This window comes from Bombina bombina, chromosome 2 (genome assembly GCF_027579735.1).
Source record: "Bombina bombina isolate aBomBom1 chromosome 2, aBomBom1.pri, whole genome shotgun sequence".
Lineage (NCBI taxonomy): Eukaryota > Metazoa > Chordata > Amphibia > Anura > Bombinatoridae > Bombina > Bombina bombina.
In genome coordinates, this window is record NC_069500.1 from 1,411,698,650 (window position 1) to 1,411,716,570 (window position 17,921).

Sequence of the window (17,921 nt, forward strand, 5' to 3'; positions counted from 1 at the left end):
GAACCTGCAGTCAGTATTTATCAAGCAGTGGTCATCAGACACAAGAGAACCTGCAGTCAGTATTTATCAAGCAGCGGTCATCAGACACAAGAGAACCTGCAGTCAGTATTTATCAAGCAGCGGTCATCAGACACAATTGAACCTGCAGTCAGTATTTATCAAGCAGCGTTCATCAGACACAAAAGAACCTGCAGTCAGTATTTATCAAGCAGCGGTCATCAGACACAAGAGAACTTGCAGTCAGTATTTATCAAGCAGCGGTCATCAGACACAAGAGAACCTGCAGTCAGAATTTATCAAGCAGCGGTCATCAGACACAAGAGAACCTGCAGTCAGTATTTATCAAGCAGCGTTCATCAGACACAAGAGAACCTGCAGTCAGTATTTATCAAGCAGCGGTCATCAGACACAAGAGAACCTGCAGTCTGTATTTATCAAGCAGCGGTCATCAGACACAAGAGAACTTGCAGTCAGTATTTATCAAGCAGCGGTCATCAGACACAAGAGAACCTGCAGTCAGTATTTATTAAGCAGCGTTCATCAGACACAAGAGAACCTGCAGTCAGTATTTATCAAGCAGCGGTCATCAGACAAAAGAGAACCTGCAGTCAGTATTTATCAAGCAGCGGTCATCAGACACAAGAGAACCTGCAGTCAGTATTTATCAAGCAGCGGTCATCAGACACCAGAGAACCTGCAGTCAGTATTTATTAAGCAGCGGTCATCAGACACAAGAGAACCTGCAGTCAGTATTTATCAAGCAGCGGTCATCAGACACCAGAGAACCTGCAGTCAGTATTTATCGAGCAGCGGTCATCAGACAGAAGAGAACCTGCAGTCAGTATTTATCAAGCAGCGGTCATCAGACACAAGAGAACCTGCAGTCAGTATTTATCAAGCAGCAGTCATCAGACACAAGAGAACCTACAGTCAGTATTTATCAAGCAGTGGTCATCAGACACAAGAGAACCTGCAGTCAGTATTTATCAAGCAGAGGTCATCAGACACAAGAGAACCTGCAGTCAGTATTTATCAAGCAGCGGTCATCAGACACAAGAGAACCTGCAGTCAGTATTTATCAAGCAGCGGTCATCAGACACAAGAGAACCTGCAGTCAGTATTTATCAAGCAGCAGTCATCAGACACAAGAGAACCTGCAGTCAGTACTTATCAAGCAGTGGTCATCAGACACGAGAGTCTGCAGTCAGTATTTATCAAGCAGTGGTCATCAGTCACAAGAGAACCTGCAGTCAGCATTTATCAAGCAGTGGTCATCAGACATGAGAGCCTGCAGTCAGTATTTATCAAGCAGTGGTCATCAGACACGAGAGCCTGCAGTCAGTATTTATCAAGCAGTGGTCATCAGACACAAGAGAACCTACAGTCAGTATTTATCAAGCAGTGGTCATCAGACACAAGAGAGCCTGCAGTCAGTATTTATCAAGCAGTGGTCATCAGACACGAGAGCCTGCAGTCAGTATTTATCAAGCGGCAGTCATCAGACACAAGAGAACCTACAGTCAGTATTTATCAAGCAGAGGTCATCAGACACAAGAGAACCTGCAGTCAGTATTTATCAAGCAGTCGTCATCAGACACAAGAGAACCTACAGTCAGTATTTATCAAGCAGAGGTCATCAGACACAAGAGAACTTGCAGTCAGTATTTATCAAGCAGCGGTCATCAGACACAAGAGAACCTGCAGTCAGAATTTATCAAGCAGCTGTCATCAGACACAAGAGAACCTGCAGTCAGTATTTATCAAGCAGCTGTCATCAGACACAAGAGAACTTGCAGTCAGTATTTATCAAGCAGCGGTCATCAGACACAAGAGAACCTGCAGTCAGTATTTATCAAGCAGTGGTCATCAGACACAAGAGAACTTGCAGTCAGTATCTATCAAGCAGCGGTCATCAGACACAAGATAACCTGCAGTCAGTATTTATCAAGCAGCTGTCATCAGACACAAGAGAACCTGCAGTCAGTATTTATCAAGCAGCTGTCATCAGACACAAGAGAACCTGCAGTCAGTATTTATCAAGCAGTAGTCATCAGACACAAGAGAACATGCAGTCAGTATTTATCAAGCAGTGGTCATCAGACACAAGAGAACTTGCAGTCAGTATCTATCAAGCAGCGGTCATCAGACACAAGAGAACCTGCAGTCAGTATTTATCAAGCAGTGGTCATCAGACACAAGAGAACCTGCAGTCAGTATTTATCAAGCAGCGGTCATCAGACACAAGAGAACCTGCAGTCAGTATTTATCAAGCAGCGGTCCTCAGACACAAGAGAACCTGCAGTCAGTATTTATCAAGCAGCGGTCGTCAGACACAAGAGAACCTGCAGTCAGTATTTATCAAGCAGCTGTCATCAGACACAAGAGAACCTGCAGTCAGTATTTATCAAGCAGCTGTCATCAGACACAAGAGAACTTGCAGTCAGTATTTATCAAGCAGCGGTCATCAGACACAAGAGAACCTGCAGTCAGTATTTATCAAGCAGCGGTCATCAGACACAAGAGAACCTGCAGTCAGTATTTATCAAGCAGCAGTCATCAGACACAAGAGAACCTGCAGTCAGTACTTATCAAGCAGTGGTCATCAGACACGAGAGTCTGCAGTCAGTATTTATCAAGCAGTGGTCATCAGTCACAAGAGAACCTGCAGTCAGCATTTATCAAGCAGTGGTCATCAGACATGAGAGCCTGCAGTCAGTATTTATCAAGCAGTGGTCATCAGACACGAGAGCCTGCAGTCAGTATTTATCAAGCAGTGGTCATCAGACACAAGAGAACCTACAGTCAGTATTTATCAAGCAGTGGTCATCAGACACAAGAGAGCCTGCAGTCAGTATTTATCAAGCAGTGGTCATCAGACACGAGAGCCTGCAGTCAGTATTTATCAAGCAGCGGTCATCAGACACAAGAGAACCTACAGTCAGTATTTATCAAGCAGTGGTCATCAGACACAAGAGAACCTGCAGTCAGTATTTATCAAGCAGTGGTCATCAGACACAAGAGAACCTGCAGTCAGTATTTATCAAGCAGAGGTCATCAGACACAAGAGAACTTGCAGTCAGTATCTATCAAGCAGCGGTCGTCAGACACAAGAGAACCTGCAGTCAGTATTTATCAAGCAGCTGTCATCAGACACAAGAGAACCTGCAGTCAGTATTTATCAAGCAGCTGTCATCAGACACAAGAGAACTTGCAGTCAGTATTTATCAAGCAGCGGTCATCAGACACAAGAGAACCTGCAGTCAGTATTTATCAAGCAGTGGTTATCAGACACAAGAGAACTTGCAGTCAGTATCTATCAAGCAGCGGTCGTCAGACACAAGAGAACCTGCAGTCAGTATTTATCAAGCAGCTGTCATCAGACACAAGAGAACCTGCAGTCAGTATTTATCAAGCAGCTGTCATCAGACACAAGAGAACCTGCAGTCAGTATTTATCAAGCAGCAGTCATCAGACACAAGAGAACATGCAGTCAGTATTTATCAAGCAGTGGTCATCAGACACAAGAGAACTTGCCGTCAGTATCTATCAAGCAGCGGTCATCAGACACAAGAGAACCTGCAGTCAGTATTTATCAAGCAGTGGTCATCAGACACAAGAGAACATGCAGTCGGTATTTATCAAGCAGTGGTCATCAGACACCAGGGAACCAGCAGTCGGTATGTATCAAGCAGCAGTCATCAGACACAAGAAAACCTGCAGTCAGTATTTATCAAGCAGCATTCATCAGACACAAGAGAACCTGCAGTCAGTATTCATCAAGCAGCGGTCATCAGACACAAGAGAACTTGCAGTCAGTATTTATCAAGCAGCGGTCATCAGACACAAGAGAACCTGCAGTCAGAATTTATCAAGCAGCGGTCATAAGACACAAGAGAACCTGCAGTCAGTATTTATCAAGCAGCGTTCATCAGACACAAGAGAACCTGCAGTCAGTATTTATCAAGCAGCTGTCATCAGACACAAGAGAACCTGCAGTCAGTATTTATCAAGCAGCGGTCATCAGACACAACAGAACCTGCAGTCAGTATTTATCAAGCAGCTGTCATCAGACACAAGAGAACCTGCAGTCAGTATTTATCAAGCAGCGGTCATCAGACACAAGAGAACCTGCAGTCAGAATTTATCAAGCAGCGGTCATCAGACACAAGAGAACCTGCAGTCAGTATTTATCAAGCAGTGGTCATCAGACACAAGAGAACCTGCAGTCAGTATTTATCAAGCAGCGGTCATCAGACACAAGAGAACCTGCAGTCAGTATTTATCAAGCAGCGGTCCTCAGACACAAGAGAACCTGCAGTCAGTATTTATCAAGCAGCGTTCATCAGACACAAGAGAACCTGCAGTCAGTATTTATCAAGAAGCGTTCATCAGACACAAGAGAACCTGCAGTCAGTATTTATCAAGCAGCGGTCATCAGACACAAGGGAACTTGCAGTCAGTATTTATCAAGCAGCGGTCATCAGACACAAGAGAACCTGCAGTCAGTATTTATCAAGCAGTGGTCATCAGACACAAGAGAACCTGCAGTCAGTATTTATCAAGCAGCGGTCATCAGACACAAGAGAACCTGCAGTCAGTATTTATCAAGCAGCGGTCATCAGACACAATAGAACCTGCAGTCAGTATTTATCAAGCAGCGCTCATCAGACACAAAAGAACCTGCAGTCAGTATTTATCAAGCAGCGGTCATCAGACACAAGAGAACCTACAGTCAGTATTTATCAAGCAGCGGTCATCAGACACAAGAGAACCTGCAGTCAGAATTTATCAAGCAGCGGTCATCAGACACAAGAGAACCTGCAGTCAGTATTTATCAAGCAGCGTTCATCAGACACAAGAGAACCTGCAGTCAGTATTTATCAAGCAGCGGTCATCAGACACAAGAGAACCTGCAGTCTGTATTTATCAAGCAGCGGTCATCAGACACAAGAGAACTTGCAGTCAGTATTTATCAAGCAGCGGTCATCAGACACAAGAGAACCTGCAGTCAGTATTTATTAAGCAGCGTTCATCAGACACAAGAGAACCTGCAGTCAGTATTTATCAAGCAGCGGTCATCAGACACAAGAGAACCTGCAGTCAGTATTTATCAAGCAGCGGTCATCAGACACAAGAGAACCTGCAGTCAGTATTTATCAAGCAGCGGTCATCAGACACCAGAGAACCTGCAGTCAGTATTTATCAAGCAGCGGTCATCAGACACAAGAGAACCTGCAGTCAGTATTTATCAAGCAGCGGTCATCAGACACCAGAGAACCTGCAGTCAGTATTTATCGAGCAGCGGTCATCAGACAGAAGAGAACCTGCAGTCAGTATTTATCAAGCAGCGGTCATCAGACACAAGAGAACCTGCAGTCAGTATTTATCAAGCAGCAGTCATCAGACACAAGAGAACCTACAGTCAGTATTTATCAAGCAGTGGTCATCAGACACAAGAGAACCTGCAGTCAGTATTTATCAAGCAGAGGTCATCAGACACAAGAGAACCTGCAGTCAGTATTTATCAAGCAGCGGTCATCAGACACAAGAGAACCTGCAGTCAGTATTTATCAAGCAGCGGTCATCAGACACAAGAGAACCTGCAGTCAGTATTTATCAAGCAGCAGTCATCAGACACAAGAGAACCTGCAGTCAGTACTTATCAAGCAGTGGTCATCAGACACGAGAGTCTGCAGTCAGTATTTATCAAGCAGTGGTCATCAGTCACAAGAGAACCTGCAGTCAGCATTTATCAAGCAGTGGTCATCAGACATGAGAGCCTGCAGTCAGTATTTATCAAGCAGTGGTCATCAGACACGAGAGCCTGCAGTCAGTATTTATCAAGCAGTGGTCATCAGACACAAGAGAACCTACAGTCAGTATTTATCAAGCAGTGGTCATCAGACACAAGAGAGCCTGCAGTCAGTATTTATCAAGCAGTGGTCATCAGACACGAGAGCCTGCAGTCAGTATTTATCAAGCAGCGGTCATCAGACACAAGAGAACCTACAGTCAGTATTTATCAAGCAGAGGTCATCAGACACAAGAGAACCTGCAGTCAGTATTTATCAAGCAGTGGTCATCAGACACAAGAGAACCTACAGTCAGTATTTATCAAGCAGAGGTCATCAGACACAAGAGAACCTGCAGTCAGTATTTATCAAGCAGCGGTCATCAGACACAAGAGAACCTGCAGTCAGAATTTATCAAGCAGCTGTCATCAGACACAAGAGAACCTGCAGTCAGTATTTATCAAGCAGCTGTCATCAGACACAAGAGAACCTGCAGTCAGTATTTATCAAGCAGCGGTCATCAGACACAAGAGAACCTGCAGTCAGTATTTATCAAGCAGTGGTCATCAGACACAAGAGAACTTGCAGTCAGTATCTATCAAGCAGCGGTCATCAGACACAAGATAACCTGCAGTCAGTATTTATCAAGCAGCTGTCATCAGACACAAGAGAACCTGCAGTCAGTATTTATCAAGCAGCTGTCATCAGACACAAGAGAACCTGCAGTCAGTATTTATCAAGCAGTAGTCATCAGACACAAGAGAACATGCAGTCAGTATTTATCAAGCAGTGGTCATCAGACACAAGAGAACTTGCAGTCAGTATCTATCAAGCAGCGGTCATCAGACACAAGAGAACCTGCAGTCAGTATTTATCAAGCAGCGGTCATCAGACACAAGAGAACCTGCAGTCAGTATTTATCAAGCAGCGGTCATCAGACACAAGAGAACCTGCAGTCAGTATTTATCAAGCAGCGGTCCTCAGACACAAGAGAACCTGCAGTCAGTATTTATCAAGCAGCGGTCGTCAGACACAAGAGAACCTGCAGTCAGTATTTATCAAGCAGCTGTCATCAGACACAAGAGAACCTGCAGTCAGTATTTATCAAGCAGCTGTCATCAGACACAAGAGAACTTGCAGTCAGTATTTATCAAGCAGCGGTCATCAGACACAAGAGAACCTGCAGTCAGTATTTATCAAGCAGCGGTCATCAGACACAAGAGAACCTGCAGTCAGTATTTATCAAGCAGCAGTCATCAGACACAAGAGAACCTGCAGTCAGTACTTATCAAGCAGTGGTCATCAGACACGAGAGTCTGCAGTCAGTATTTATCAAGCAGTGGTCATCAGTCACAAGAGAACCTGCAGTCAGCATTTATCAAGCAGTGGTCATCAGACATGAGAGCCTGCAGTCAGTATTTATCAAGCAGTGGTCATCAGACACGAGAGCCTGCAGTCAGTATTTATCAAGCAGTGGTCATCAGACACAAGAGAACCTACAGTCAGTATTTATCAAGCAGTGGTCATCAGACACAAGAGAGCCTGCAGTCAGTATTTATCAAGCAGTGGTCATCAGACACGAGAGCCTGCAGTCAGTATTTATCAAGCAGCGGTCATCAGACACAAGAGAACCTACAGTCAGTATTTATCAAGCAGTGGTCATCAGACACAAGAGAACCTGCAGTCAGTATTTATCAAGCAGTGGTCATCAGACACAAGAGAACCTGCAGTCAGTATTTATCAAGCAGTGGTCATCAGACACAAGAGAACCTGCAGTCAGTATTTATCAAGCAGAGGTCATCAGACACAAGAGAACCTGCAGTCAGTATTTATCAAGCAGCTGTCATCAGACACAAGAGAACCTGCAGTCAGTATTTATCAAGCAGCTGTCATCAGACACAAGAGAACTTGCAGTCAGTATTTATCAAGCAGCGGTCATCAGACACAAGAGAACCTGCAGTCAGTATTTATCAAGCAGTGGTTATCAGACACAAGAGAACTTGCAGTCAGTATCTATCAAGCAGCGGTCGTCAGACACAAGAGAACCTGCAGTCAGTATTTATCAAGCAGCTGTCATCAGACACAAGAGAACCTGCAGTCAGTATTTATCAAGCAGCTGTCATCAGACACAAGAGAACCTGCAGTCAGTATTTATCAAGCAGCAGTCATCAGACACAAGAGAACATGCAGTCAGTATTTATCAAGCAGTGGTCATCAGACACAAGAGAACTTGCCGTCAGTATCTATCAAGCAGCGGTCATCAGACACAAGAGAACCTGCAGTCAGTATTTATCAAGCAGTGGTCATCAGACACAAGAGAACATGCAGTCGGTATTTATCAAGCAGTGGTCATCAGACACCAGGGAACCAGCAGTCGGTATGTATCAAGCAGCAGTCATCAGACACAAGAAAACCTGCAGTCAGTATTTATCAAGCAGCATTCATCAGACACAAGAGAACCTGCAGTCAGTATTCATCAAGCAGCGGTCATCAGACACAAGAGAACTTGCAGTCAGTATTTATCAAGCAGCGGTCATCAGACACAAGAGAACCTGCAGTCAGAATTTATCAAGCAGCGGTCATAAGACACAAGAGAACCTGCAGTCAGTATTTATCAAGCAGCGTTCATCAGACACAAGAGAACCTGCAGTCAGTATTTATCAAGCAGCGGTCATCAGACACAAGAGAACCTGCAGTCTGTATTTATCAAGCAGCGGTCATCAGACACAAGAGAACTTGCAGTCAGTATTTATCAAGCAGCGGTCATCAGACACAAGAGAACCTGCAGTCAGTATTTATTAAGCAGCGTTCATCAGACACAAGAGAACCTGCAGTCAGTATTTATCAAGCAGCGGTCATCAGACAAAAGAGAACCTGCAGTCAGTATTTATCAAGCAGCGGTCATCAGACACAAGAGAACCTGCAGTCAGTATTTATCAAGCAGCGGTCATCAGACACCAGAGAACCTGCAGTCAGTATTTATTAAGCAGCGGTCATCAGACACAAGAGAACCTGCAGTCAGTATTTGTCAAGCAGCAGTCATCAAACACCAGAGAACCTGCAGTCAGTATTTATCGAGCAGCGGTCATCAGACAGAAGAGAACCTGCAGTCAGTATTTATCAAGCAGCTGTCATCAGACACAAGAGAACCTTCAGTCAGTATTTATCAAGCAGCAGTCATCAGACACAAGAGAACCTACAGTCAGTATTTATCAAGCAGTGGTCATCAGACACAAGAGAACCTGCAGTCAGTATTTATCAAGCAGCGGTCATCAGACACAAGAGAACCTGCAGTCAGTATTTATCAAGCAGCGGTCATCAGACACAAGAGAACCTGCAGTCAGTATTTATCAAGCAGCGGTCATCAGACATCAGGAGAACCTGCAGTCAGTATTTATCAAGCAGCAGTCATCAGACACAAGAGAACCTGCAGTCAGTACTTATCAAGCAGTGGTCATCAGACACGAGAGTCTGCAGTCAGTATTTATCAAGCAGTGGTCATCAGTCACAAGAGAACCTGCAGTCAGCATTTATCAAGCAGTGGTCATCAGACATGAGAGCCTGCAGTCAGTATTTATCAAGCAGTGGTCATCAGACACGAGAGCCTGCAGTCAGTATTTATCAAGCAGTGGTCATCAGACACGAGAACCTGCAGTCTGTATTTATCAAGCAGCGGTCATCAGACACAAGAGAACTTGCAGTCAGTATTTATCAAGCAGCGGTCATCAGACACAAGAGAACCTGCAGTCAGTATTTATTAAGCAGCGTTCATCAGACACAAGAGAACCTGCAGTCAGTATTTATCAAGCAGCGGTCATCAGACAAAAGAGAACCTGCAGTCAGTATTTATCAAGCAGCAGTCATCAGACACCAGAGAACCTGCAGTCAGTATTTATTAAGCGGCGGTCATCAGACACAAGAGAACCTGCAGTCAGTATTTGTCAAGCAGCAGTCATCAAACACCAGAGAACCTGCAGTCAGTATTTATCGAGCAGCGGTCATCAGACAGAAGAGAACCTGCAGTCAGTATTTATCAAGCAGCGGTCATCAAACACAAGAGAACCTTCAGTCAGTATTTATCAAGCAGCAGTCATCAGACACAAGAGAACCTACAGTCAGTATTTATCAAGCAGTGGTCATCAGACACAAGAGAACCTGCAGTCAGTATTTATCAAGCAGCGGTCATCAGACACAAGAGAACCTGCAGTCAGTATTTATCAAGCAGCGGTCATCAGACATCAGGAGAACTTGCAGTCAGTATTTATCAAGCAGCAGTCATCAGACACAAGAGAACCTGCAGTCAGTACTTATCAAGCAGTGGTCATCAGACACGAGAGTCTGCAGTCAGTATTTATCAAGCAGTGGTCATCAGTCACAAGAGAACCTGCAGTCAGCATTTATCAAGCAGTGGTCATCAGACATGAGAGCCTGCAGTCAGTATTTATCAAGCAGTGGTCATCAGACACGAGAGCCTGCAGTCAGTATTTATCAAGCAGTGGTCATCAGACACAAGAGAACCTACAGTCAGTATTTATCAAGCAGTGGTCATCAGACACAAGAGAACCTGCAGTCAGTATTTATCAAGCAGTGGTCATCAGACACAAGAGAACCTACAGTCAGTATTTATCAAGCAGAGGTCATCAGACACAAGAGAACTTGCAGTCAGTATCTATCAAGCAGCGGTCGTCAGACACAAGAGAACCTGCAGTCAGTATTTATCAAGCAGCTGTCATCAGACACAACAGAACCTGCAGTCAGTATTTATCAAGCAGCTGTCATCAGACACAAGAGAACTTGCAGTCAGTATTTATCAAGCAGCGGTCATCAGACACAAGAGAACCTGCAGTCAGTATTTATCAAGCAGTGGTCATCAGACACAAGAGAACTTGCAGTCAGTATCTATCAAGCAGCGGTCGTCAGACACAAGAGAACCTGCAGTCAGTATTTATCAAGCAGCTGTCATCAGACACAAGAGAACCTGCAGTCAGTATTTATCAAGCAGCTGTCATCAGACACAAAAGAACCTGCAGTCAGTATTTATCAAGCAGTAGTCATCAGACACAAGAGAACATGCAGTCAGTATTTATCAAGCAGTGGTCCTCAGACACAAGAGAACTTGCAGTCAGTATCTATCAAGCAGCGGTCATCAGACACAAGAGAACCTGCAGTCAGTATTTATCAAGCAGTGGTCATCAGACACAAGAGAACCTGCAGTCAGTATTTATCAAGCAGCGGTCCTCAGACACAAGAGAACCTGCAGTCAGTATTTATCAAGCAGCGGTCGTCAGACACAAGAGAACCTGCAGTCAGTATTTATCAAGCAGCTGTCATCAGACACAAGAGAACCTGCATTCAGTATTTTTCAAGCAGCTGTCATCAGACACAAGAGAACTTGCAGTCAGTATTTATCAAGCAGCGGTCATCAGACACAAGAGAACCTGCAGTCAGTATTTATCAAGCAGCGGCCATCAGACACAAGAGAACCTGCAGTCAGTATTTATCAAGCAGCAGTCATCAGACACAAGAGAACCTGCAGTCAGTACTTATCAAGCAGTGGTCATCAGACACGAGAGTCTGCAGTCAGTATTTATCAAGCAGTGGTCATCAGTCACAAGAGAACCTGCAGTCAGCATTTATCAAGCAGTGGTCATCAGACATGAGAGCCTGCAGTCAGTATTTATCAAGCAGTGGTCATCAGACACGAGAGCCTGCAGTCAGTATTTATCAAGCAGTGGTCATCAGACACAAGAGAACCTACAGTCAGTATTTATCAAGCAGTGGTCATCAGACACAAGAGAGCCTGCAGTCAGTATTTATCAAGCAGTGGTCATCAGACACGAGAGCCTGCAGTCAGTATTTATCAAGCAGCGGTCATCAGACACAAGAGAACCTACAGTCAGTATTTATCAAGCAGTGGTCATCAGACACAAGAGAACCTGCAGTCAGTATTTATCAAGCAGTGGTCATCAGACAAAAGAGAACCTACAGTCAGTATTTATCAAGCAGAGGTCATCAGACACAAGAGAACTTGCAGTCAGTATCTATCAAGCAGCGGTCGTCAGACACAAGAGAACCTGCAGTCAGTATTTATCAAGCAGCTGTCATCAGACACAAGAGAACCTGCAGTCAGTATTTATCAAGCAGCTGTCATCAGACACAAGAGAACTTGCAGTCAGTATTTATCAAGCAGCGGTCATCAGACACAAGAGAACCTGCAGTCAGTATTTATCAAGCAGTGGTCATCAGACACAAGAGAACTTGCAGTCAGTATCTATCAAGCAGCGGTCGTCAGACACAAGAGAACCTGCAGTCAGTATTTATCAAGCAGCTGTCATCAGACACAAGAGAACCTGCAGTCAGTATTTATCAAGCAGCTGTCATCAGACACAAGAGAACCTGCAGTCAGTATTTATCAAGCAGTAGTCATCAGACACAAGAGAACCTGCAGTCAGTATCTATCAAGCAGCGGTCATCAGACACAAGAGAACCTGCAGTCAGTATTTATCAAGCAGTGGTCATCAGACACAAGAGAACATGCAGTCGGTATTTATCAAGCAGTGGTCATCAGACACCAGGGAACCAGCAGTCGGTATGTATCAAGCAGCAGTCATCAGACACAAGAAAACCTGCAGTCAGTATTTATCAAGCAGCATTCATCAGACACAAGAGAACCTGCAGTCAGTATTCATCAAGCAGCTGTCATCAGACACAAGAGAACCTGCAGTCAGTATTTATCAAGCAGCAGTCATCAGACACAAGAGAACCTGCAGTCAGTATTCATCAAGCAGCTGTCATCAGACACAAGAGACCCTGCAGTCAGTATTTATCAAGCAGCGCTCATCAGACACAAGAGAACCTGCAGTCAGTATTTATGAAGCAGCGGTCATCAGACACAAGAGACCCTGCAGTCAGTATTTATCAAGCAGCGGTCATCAGACACAAGAGAACCTGCAGTCAGTATTTATCAAGCAGCGGTCATCAGACACAAGAGAACCTGCAGTCAGTATTTATCAAGCAGCGGTCATCAGACACAAGAGAACCTGCAGTCAGTATTTATCAAGCAGCGCTCATCAGACACAAGAGAACCTGCAGTCAGTATTCATCAAGCAGCTGTCATCAGACACAAGAGACCCTGCAGTCAGTATTTATCAAGCAGCGGTCATCAGACACAAGAGAGCCTGCAGTCAGTATTTATCAAGCAGCGGTCATCAGACACAAGAGAACCTGCAGTCAGTATTTATCAAGCAGCGGTCATCAGACACAAGAGAACCTGCAGTCAGTATTTATCAAGCAGCAGTCATCAGACACAAGAGAACCTGCAGTCAGTACTTATCAAGCAGTGGTCATCAGACACGAGAGTCTGCAGTCAGTATTTATCAAGCAGTGGTCATCAGTCACAAGAGAACCTGCAGTCAGCATTTATCAAGCAGTGGTCATCAGACATGAGAGCCTGCAGTCAGTATTTATCAAGCAGTGGTCATCAGACACGAGAGCCTGCAGTCAGTATTTATCAAGCAGTGGTCATCAGACACAAGAGAACCTACAGTCAGTATTTATCAAGCAGTGGTCATCAGACACAAGAGAGCCTGCAGTCAGTATTTATCAAGCAGTGGTCATCAGACACGAGAGCCTGCAGTCAGTATTTATCAAGCAGCGGTCATCAGACACAAGAGAACCTACAGTCAGTATTTATCAAGCAGTGGTCATCAGACACAAGAGAACCTGCAGTCAGTATTTATCAAGCAGTGGTCATCAGACACAAGAGAACCTACAGTCAGTATTTATCAAGCAGAGGTCATCAGACACAAGAGAACTTGCAGTCAGTATCTATCAAGCAGCGGTCATCAGACACAAGAGAACCTGCAGTCAGTATTTATCAAGCAGCTGTCATCAGACACAAGAGAACCTGCAGTCAGTATTTATCAAGCAGCTGTCATCAGACACAAGAGAACTTGCAGTCAGTATTTATCAAGCAGCGGTCATCAGACACAAGAGAACCTGCAGTCAGTATTTATCAAGCAGTGGTCATCAGACACAAGAGAACTTGCAGTCAGTATCTATCAAGCAGCGGTCATCAGACACAAGAGAACCTGCAGTCAGTATTTATCAAGCAGCTGTCATCAGACACAAGAGAACTCGCAGTCAGTATTTATCAAGCAGCGGTCATCAGACACAAGAGAACCTGCAGTCAGTATTTATTAAGCAGCGTTCATCAGACACAAGAGAACCTGCAGTCAGTATTTATCAAGCAGTGGTCATCAGACACAAGAGAACCTGCAGTCAGTATTTATCAAGCAGCGGTCATCAGACACAAGAGAACCTGCAGTCAGTATTTATCAAGCAGCGGTCATCAGACACAAGAGAACCTGCAGTCAGTATTTATCAAGCAGCAGTCATCAGACACAAGAGAACCTGCAGTCAGTACTTATCAAGCAGTGGTCATCAGACACAAGAGTCTGCAGTCAGTATTTATCAAGCAGTGGTCATCAGTCACAAGAGAACCTGCAGTCAGCATTTATCAAGCAGTGGTCATCAGACATGAGAGCCTGCAGTCAGTATTTATCAAGCAGTGGTCATCAGACACGAGAGCCTGCAGTCAGTATTTATCAAGCAGTGGTCATCAGACACAAGAGAACCTACAGTCAGTATTTATCAAGCAGTGGTCATCAGACACAAGAGAGCCTGCAGTCAGTATTTATCAAGCAGTGGTCATCAGACACGAGAGCCTGCAGTCAGTATTTATCAAGCAGCGGTCATCAGACACAAGAGAACCTACAGTCAGTATTTATCAAGCAGTGGTCATCAGACACAAGAGAACCTGCAGTCAGTATTTATCAAGCAGTGGTCATCAGACACAAGAGAACCTACAGTCAGTATTTATCAAGCAGAGGTCATCAGACACAAGAGAACTTGCAGTCAGTATCTATCAAGCAGCGGTCATCAGACACAAGAGAACCTGCAGTCAGTATTTATCAAGCAGCTGTCATCAGACACAAGAGAACCTGCAGTCAGTATTTATCAAGCAGCTGTCATCAGACACAAGAGAACTTGCAGTCAGTATTTATCAAGCAGCGGTCATCAGACACAAGAGAACCTGCAGTCAGTATTTATCAAGCAGTGGTCATCAGACACAAGAGAACTTGCAGTCAGTATCTATCAAGCAGCGGTCATCAGACACAAGAGAACCTGCAGTCAGTATTTATCAAGCAGCTGTCATCAGACACAAGAGAACTCGCAGTCAGTATTTATCAAGCAGCGGTCATCAGACACAAGAGAACCTGCAGTCAGTATTTATTAAGCAGCGTTCATCAGACACAAGAGAACCTGCAGTCAGTATTTATCAAGCAGCAGTCATCAGACACAAGAGAACCTACAGTCAGTATTTATCAAGCAGTGGTCATCAGACACAAGAGAACCTGCAGTCAGTATTTATCAAGCAGAGGTCATCAGACACAAGAGAACCTGCAGTCAGTATTTATCAAGCAGCGGTCATCAGACACAAGAGAACCTGCAGTCAGTATTTATCAAGCAGCGGTCATCAGACACAAGAGAACCTGCAGTCAGTATTTATCAAGCAGCAGTCATCAGACACAAGAGAACCTGCAGTCAGTACTTATCAAGCAGTGGTCATCAGACACGAGAGTCTGCAGTCAGTATTTATCAAGCAGTGGTCATCAGTCACAAGAGAACCTGCAGTCAGCATTTATCAAGCAGTGGTCATCAGACATGAGAGCCTGCAGTCAGTATTTATCAAGCAGTGGTCATCAGACACGAGAGCCTGCAGTCAGTATTTATCAAGCAGTGGTCATCAGACACAAGAGAACCTGCAGTCAGTATTTATCAAGCAGTGGTCATCAGACACAAGAGAGCCTGCAGTCAGTATTTATCAAGCAGTGGTCATCAGACACGAGAGCCTGCAGTCAGTATTTATCAAGCAGCGGTCATCAGACACAAGAGAACCTACAGTCAGTATTTATCAAGCAGAGGTCATCAGACACAAGAGAACCTGCAGTCAGTATTTATCAAGCAGTGGTCATCAGACACAAGAGAACCTACAGTCAGTATTTATCAAGCAGAGGTCATCAGACACAAGAGAACTTGCAGTCAGTATCTATCAAGCAGCGGTCATCAGACACAAGAGAACCTGCAGTCAGAATTTATCAAGCAGCTGTCATCAGACACAAGAGAACCTGCAGTCAGTATTTATCAAGCAGCTGTCATCAGACACAAGAGAACTTGCAGTCAGTATTTATCAAGCAGCGGTCATCAGACACAAGAGAACCTGCAGTCAGTATTTATCAAGCAGTGGTCATCAGACACAAGAGAACCTGCAGTCAGTATCTATCAAGCAGCGGTCATCAGACACAAGATAACCTGCAGTCAGTATTTATCAAGCAGCTGTCATCAGACACAAGAGAACCTGCAGTCAGTATTTATCAAGCAGCTGTCATCAGACACAAGAGAACCTGCAGTCAGTATTTATCAAGCAGTAGTCATCAGACACAAGAGAACATGCAGTCAGTATTTATCAAGCAGTGGTCATCAGACACAAGAGAACTTGCAGTCAGTATCTATCAAGCAGCGGTCATCAGACACAAGAGAACCTGCAGTCAGTATTTATCAAGCAGTGGTCATCAGACACAAGAGAACCTGCAGTCAGTATTTATCAAGCAGCGGTCATCAGACACAAGAGAACCTGCAGTCAGTATTTATCAAGCAGCGGTCCTCAGACACAAGAGAACCTGCAGTCAGTATTTATCAAGCAGCGGTCGTCAGACACAAGAGAACCTGCAGTCAGTATTTATCAAGCAGCTGTCATCAGACACAAGAGAACCTGCAGTCAGTATTTATCAAGCAGCTGTCATCAGACACAAGAGAACTTGCAGTCAGTATTTATCAAGCAGCGGTCATCAGACACAAGAGAACCTGCAGTCAGTATTTATCAAGCAGCGGTCATCAGACACAAGAGAACCTGCAGTCAGTATTTATCAAGCAGCAGTCATCAGACACAAGAGAACCTGCAGTCAGTACTTATCAAGCAGTGGTCATCAGACACGAGAGTCTGCAGTCAGTATTTATCAAGCAGTGGTCATCAGTCACAAGAGAACCTGCAGTCAGCATTTATCAAGCAGTGGTCATCAGACATGAGAGCCTGCAGTCAGTATTTATCAAGCAGTGGTCATCAGACACGAGAGCCTGCAGTCAGTATTTATCAAGCAGTGGTCATCAGACACAAGAGAACCTGCAGTCAGTATTTATCAAGCAGTGGTCATCAGACACAAGAGAGCCTGCAGTCAGTATTTATCAAGCAGTGGTCATCAGACACGAGAGCCTGCAGTCAGTATTTATCAAGCAGCGGTCATCAGACACAAGAGAACCTACAGTCAGTATTTATCAAGCAGTGGTCATCAGACACAAGAGAACCTGCAGTCAGTATTTATCAAGCAGTGGTCATCAGACACAAGAGAACCTGCAGTCAGTATTTATCAAGCAGAGGTCATCAGACACAAGAGAACTTGCAGTCAGTATCTATCAAGCAGCGGTCGTCAGACACAAGAGAACCTGCAGTCAGTATTTATCAAGCAGCTGTCATCAGACACAAGAGAACCTGCAGTCAGTATTTATCAAGCAGCTGTCATCAGACACAAGAGAACTTGCAGTCAGTATTTATCAAGCAGCGGTCATCAGACACAAGAGAACCTGCAGTCAGTATTTATCAAGCAGTGGTTATCAGACACAAGAGAACTTGCAGTCAGTATCTATCAAGCAGCGGTCTTCAGACACAAGAGAACCTGCAGTCAGTATTTATCAAGCAGCTGTCATCAGACACAAGAGAACCTGCAGTCAGTATTTATCAAGCAGCTGTCATCAGACACAAGAGAACCTGCAGTCAGTATTTATCAAGCAGCAGTCATCAGACACAAGAGAACATGCAGTCAGTATTTATCAAGCAGTGGTCATCAGACACAAGAGAACTTGCCGTCAGTATCTATCAAGCAGCGGTCATCAGACACAAGAGAACCTGCAGTCAGTATTTATCAAGCAGTGGTCATCAGACACAAGAGAACATGCAGTCGGTATTTATCAAGCAGTGGTCATCAGACACCAGGGAACCAGCAGTCGGTATGT